Source organism: Xiphophorus maculatus, chromosome 8 (genome assembly GCF_002775205.1).
Source record: "Xiphophorus maculatus strain JP 163 A chromosome 8, X_maculatus-5.0-male, whole genome shotgun sequence".
NCBI lineage: Eukaryota > Metazoa > Chordata > Actinopteri > Cyprinodontiformes > Poeciliidae > Xiphophorus > Xiphophorus maculatus.
In genome coordinates, this window is record NC_036450.1 from 22,637,036 (window position 1) to 22,642,683 (window position 5,648).

Sequence of the window (5,648 nt, forward strand, 5' to 3'; positions counted from 1 at the left end):
AACGCCGTAGTTACCAAAATTGTGTTCTTTCTACATTAGAGGAACATTGAGTTTTTAAGGAAAGGAAATATCCTACGCTTTAAATATTTTACGGCGTGTCATTCAAAAGTTGCACATAGACCATGGCTGGTGTCCTCGAGAGCAACATTTAGGGAAACACTCTGGAGGAGCTGCATAAATCCAGCCGTAACAATAACTGACTTTCCATTATTACACTCTGCCAGGCATGAGTCAGAAATGTGTTTCCTGAAAAGAAGGAAGGTTTAAACTACAAACATGTCAACATTTATGTGCTAATATGGAGTTAATGTTGTGATTTCACCAAGGCTTTGCCGTGCTTATTTACACGAAGGCCTGAGAGCACCTGAAATGTGACCTTCACTAAAAATGATTCACAAGAAAAGTCAGCGAGAAGTTTATGTGATGAGTCAATGAATAATTAGAGAGACTGCACTCTTATAACGGAGGACGTCCAAACGAAAGCTTGTGCTTTCAGGAAGTGACGGAGGAGTTTTAGAAATGGAGGGTGTATAATTAGTAACACAAAAAACTAAAAGAGAGAGAAAACGGCACCACTGACCAGTCTGTATGTAGCAAACTCGCTTGTACTGATGGATTTAAGCTTCAGTGCAAAAGAGTCATGGCTATTGAATTATTGAGAACAAAAATATATGAGAGAAAGACCCCTTGCCAGGAAGTTTGCTAACTTCCTTGCTAGGACGTTTGCTAACTTTGTTGCTAGAACATTTGCTAGCTTCCTTGCTAGGGTGTTTCCTAGCAAACTCCTCAACTTGTCTCAGTTTTAAAGAATTCAATCTAAACACTGAAGTTGAGCATCTACTATGCAACCCCAGAAGCAGAACCAAACATGGAGAAGCAGCATTCAGCTTCTAGGCTCCTCTTATCTGGAACAAACTTCCAGATAACTGGAAACCAGCTGAAACACATTAAGAAATCAAGGCAAGCCAGCGTTAATGTTTTATAGCCTTAAATCAAGGTTAAAACCCCACATGTTTAGAGCTGCCTTTGATTTGAAGTAGGTAAAACATTGATCAACATATTTGATGTGTATTTTGCTTGATGATGTCATTTGACATTAAATGTGCAATGCAAATAAACTTGACAGAATCCAAAATCTAAACCCCATCAAACAGCACTGGGACGCGGGTGGGGGTGGACAGCTGTTGGATGTTTGGCCGTTCTTCTCTTTCAGAACCGAACCATAAGCAATCTGAGAAACTATCTGGTTGAAGGCTTAATCAAGACTAAAACGAATAAAAACAATCCAGGACTGACCAGTGGCGCAGTTGGTAACACTGTTGCCATGCGGCAAGAAGGTCCTGGTTTACAAATTCAGTCTGGGGTCTTTCTTCATGGTTCTCTTCGGGTACGCCGACTTCCTCCTGCAGTCCAAAAACGTGACTATTAGCTTAACTGACCTCTAAGGGTTTAACGATACCTAAAACTCATAAGACTAGACACGGTACTAATTTTACGAGAATGAGACAGGACGGGGTTTTAATATTGCCTTCAAGAAAACATCAAAGATCAAATCTGTGCTTTGAAAAGGTCTTTATTCTGCATTTTTATATACTTTAGATTTCCACAAACTCAACAAGCTGATCTTTCATTGTCTGATTTGTTTTCAGTTCAGTTGAGCTGATAGAGTGGGCTGTGATTGCTTTAGAGCTTAACGTACCATTAGACATCCACCCAGCGGCTGTAATAGCAATGCTTTCTGCATCTAAACAGCTTGGAGTACTTTCACCTTTGCCGTGTCTTGTCTGTCACTCGTTTGCATTTGTGGTTCCAACTGGAAATCCCAAAATGCTGCCATAGAAATGATTTAGGTGTTGTTAGGGCGTCTTCTATTCCAACTTCTTCAGGCAAAGCCATAGCGACCGCACCTGGGAGGGTCTCACGAGATAGCATTTACCTCAACGAGAAATATTTTGATGTTTTAAGGTTGCAAGATCTTGTATGATCTTGCAACCCTAATTCTTGTTACACCCATGTTGGCCTCTTGTTACACCCCTGTGTGGTTGTTTGCCCTGTCTGTCTTGGGTGTACCCCGTCTGTCACCCAATGGCCGCTGGAGATAGCCCCCATGTCCCCTCACAACCCTGCAAGACAATCGAGAAATGGAAAAGCAGTACAGCTAAAAATCTTAAATAAGTGAAACAAACTTGTGTGTTGGGCACTGCTTCTTGGCGCAGTGTGTTGACTGGTCAGTGACTCATTGTCCAGCCGTCTCTCTTCATCTCGTTTCTCTGTCTCACTCCGTTCTCTTCTTCTTTGCTCCTTTACAACTGACTCAGCTCTCACCCGTAGTCATAGGTCAAGTGTTTCCTGACACGTCTGCATGTCTACGGGTCGTCATACCAAGGTCAGAGAGAGAGAACTGTTGCTCTTTCAAACTTGTCTGTTTACATTTTCCAGAGGGAGGGTTTTCCCATAACTTCCCCATATAAGAATGTCCGTCTGGAGCCAATGTTTAAGTCATGGTGTGAGACTTGCATAGGACAAATAGGAGGGTTGTACAAGGTTGTATTCTATTTACTTAGTTTTAACCTAGACAAAAAAAAACAAAAAGCAAAAACTTTAAATATAATTTGTGTTTGGATAACCTCAAACACATTCTGATTATGTTCAATTTAATGTCATGTTTAGCTGTCTTGGTGAGAGTGGTGGAAAATACAGGAAAGCACCTTTAGGGTTCGTTTTTCAGCTTTATTTAAAGTTACGAATGACATTTCATTGCATAACTACTTATGATTTCAAAACACTGCTAAGCAAAAGTAGGATGATGCAGCAAACCAGCATGAATAAAAGAAACTATGCCAGTGTTAAAAAAAGGAACCAAAGCATGAAGAGGAAGTATGTTTTGTTTTTTTTCCGTTTTTGAAGGGGAGAGCGGTTTGTTTGAAGAGCCGTTGGTGGGTGATATGTTTCAGAAGTTCATCTCATGTCGGTGAACGTTGAACGGGTAGTCCACGTGAAAACTCTTGGCTTGCTCAAAAACATAAAAGAAGCTGTGAACAGGGAATGAGGAGGGATTAATACAAACCAAAGAGGCTGACAGACTGAACTAATATGTGAATTCAAAGGACGTTGGTTTAAGGAGCACAATGCTGACAGAAGGAGTTGTACAAGAGGCGCATCCAGCGTTACGGCATGAAAGGAAACCACCGCCAGGCAGCCACAGCTTAACTCCGCCATCTGACAGCCCACAAAGCACTTTATTCTACAAAGCCAAATTATTTTTGATGGTTTCTGGAAGAAAAGAGAAACCCAGCTGTCAAAAGGTTTCAGCAGAAGAATGCCACATTTGGTGCTTGGACGAATGAAGCGAATCGTTTTAGCACTACGGTAATTTGCTATTGCCAGATCTTGTGAGTGAAAGACAAAGTCCTTTTGCAAAATTTATAACATCATTTTCTGTTGACCTACTTCAGTCTGTGTTGCACAACATTCTGCACACTGCATACGGTATAAGACCACTTCCCACTTTGTAGATTACTACGATAAAGGCTGAGGGCTAAATGATAATACAGACGTACTAATACACCCTGTAGACCAGCAGAGATTTTAAATTCTATCATTTTACAAACAGAGACCCCCTGCATTGATTGGAGTGTGAGATGTTCCTGATGTTTTTCAGGACTCTGTCAGCAGCATTTTGAACGAGTAACAACTGCTTGGTGGATTTTCTATTTTTTATTTGAAGAGGCGGGTAAAGACCCCATCACAGTAATCTATTGTGGAAAAACTTTGCAGCATTAAGTTGGAAGAAATTCTAAATGAATTGACTGTCAAGGTCTGTTGTCATATGATAATAAGCAGTATAAAATTGTGCTTTATCAATATACTTATGGTAAGAGTATATTGATAGTTCCCCATATTCCGAGCTAGAGAGATCATAAAGATGTCGAATAAAAGTGCCCCTAGAACGGAGCCTTGAGGAACTCCGCATGTGATCTTTGCTTGGATTTACGATTGCCAAATAACACAGAGTAACCTCCGTTGCCATGTGAGATTTCTTGATATTTTGATTTTAGTGTACCTATCTTTTAAATTCCAAAATGACTGCAGTGCGGTTTCTCATATTTAGTGATGGTGGGTACTGAGTTTATGAAACACTTAAACATAATCTTGTATTGTATGGCAGACAATATTAAAAAAGGCAAAACCAATAAATGTTTTGTCTGGGAACAGAGACCGCAGTTGCATTTTGTGTATCCACAGAGCAGCAGATGGGTCATCCGAGCATGATTATTTTAGGTGGGGAGGGGGTAAACTCTCGCTGGCGGACGTGGAGATTATACTGTGTGGTCTGGAGGCCAAAATAATCACTCCATCATCTGTAGCTCCGTTTATTATTCTAGAGATATCTGCTCAAACCCTTTTTGCCTGGCTATTTGAAAACCCAACTTGTAGAATGGAGTCTTTAAGAAAAAGCAAGTTTTCTGCATCTCGAGTGGCTCAGACAGGACATCAGAAGTGTGATTTGGGTTTCCATAGGCACCACAGCAATAGTTTGAAGTTCCTACTTTGCTGATTGTTTCAACATCATCAATACTGCTGTGTGCCATTCTTGTTCCTCTTTTGACTGCCTGCTGAACACTTAAAGGGGCCTACTCTTGTACAAAGCTGCTTACAGTTTCTATTAGTACAGACAGGATAGTATGGGAGTATTTCTGCAAGCAATCTCTCTCTCTCTCTCTCTCTGCCTTAATTAGGCCACCCACATTCACGGTCATGAGCCTCACATGGTTTCCCTAACATTTTCAGACTGTGTACACTAAAAACATGCAACGATTGGCAGAAAAGAGTGAATACAATAAACTTGCAGATATGCTTACGTGCCACCCCCCAGTGCTTGGCTCTTTTCTTGTGGATTGTCTTTACCAACCCTAAATACAATGAAATGAAAATGGAATCATCCAGATTTATAGAGATTTGGGGGAAAAGCTGGGGGGAAATGGGAACATTTACAATATGATTTACTAGTCTCCTCCCACTTACACAATTGTTGCTGTATTTTATTGGATTTTCACATGATGGAGGTGTTAGGACTATATACAGAGATGTGCTGTGAAGACTACAGAGGTTTGAGAATTGTCAAATTAGGTGCTTTGGTTGAATAAGGTCTAAATTAAACTTTTTGGCTAGACTTACAAGCTTTAAGTTACCCTGAACTTTAAGCTTTTTTCTTTTTTTTTTAGGTCTATCTATCTATACCTACGATATAGAAATAGAGATAGACCAGAAAGATCTATATATATAGAGAGAGAAAAGTGTGTCATGACACTTTTACTTGTACAAATTCACATCTACTCCCTGCCACGCAGAATCTGCTACTGCATTTTAAACCCTCTCATAACTTCCGAAGGTAATAATAATATTGCTTTGTGCTTCTTGCTTACAATGACAATGGCGTACAACTTTGGGGCTACGAGTTGTAGTTATGTAATTTCTATACGCGCTCCATGTTGCCTACGAGAGTAAAGTAGAAGGGGGGAGTGTCGGCTTTTGCGGGAACCGGATTGGTCCAATTTCATGACGCCATTGGCTGACAGCTGTTTCGACCAATCAGCGTCAACGCCTGCTCTCGCCCCTCTTCGGCCAAGAAGGGGAGGAGGACGGGG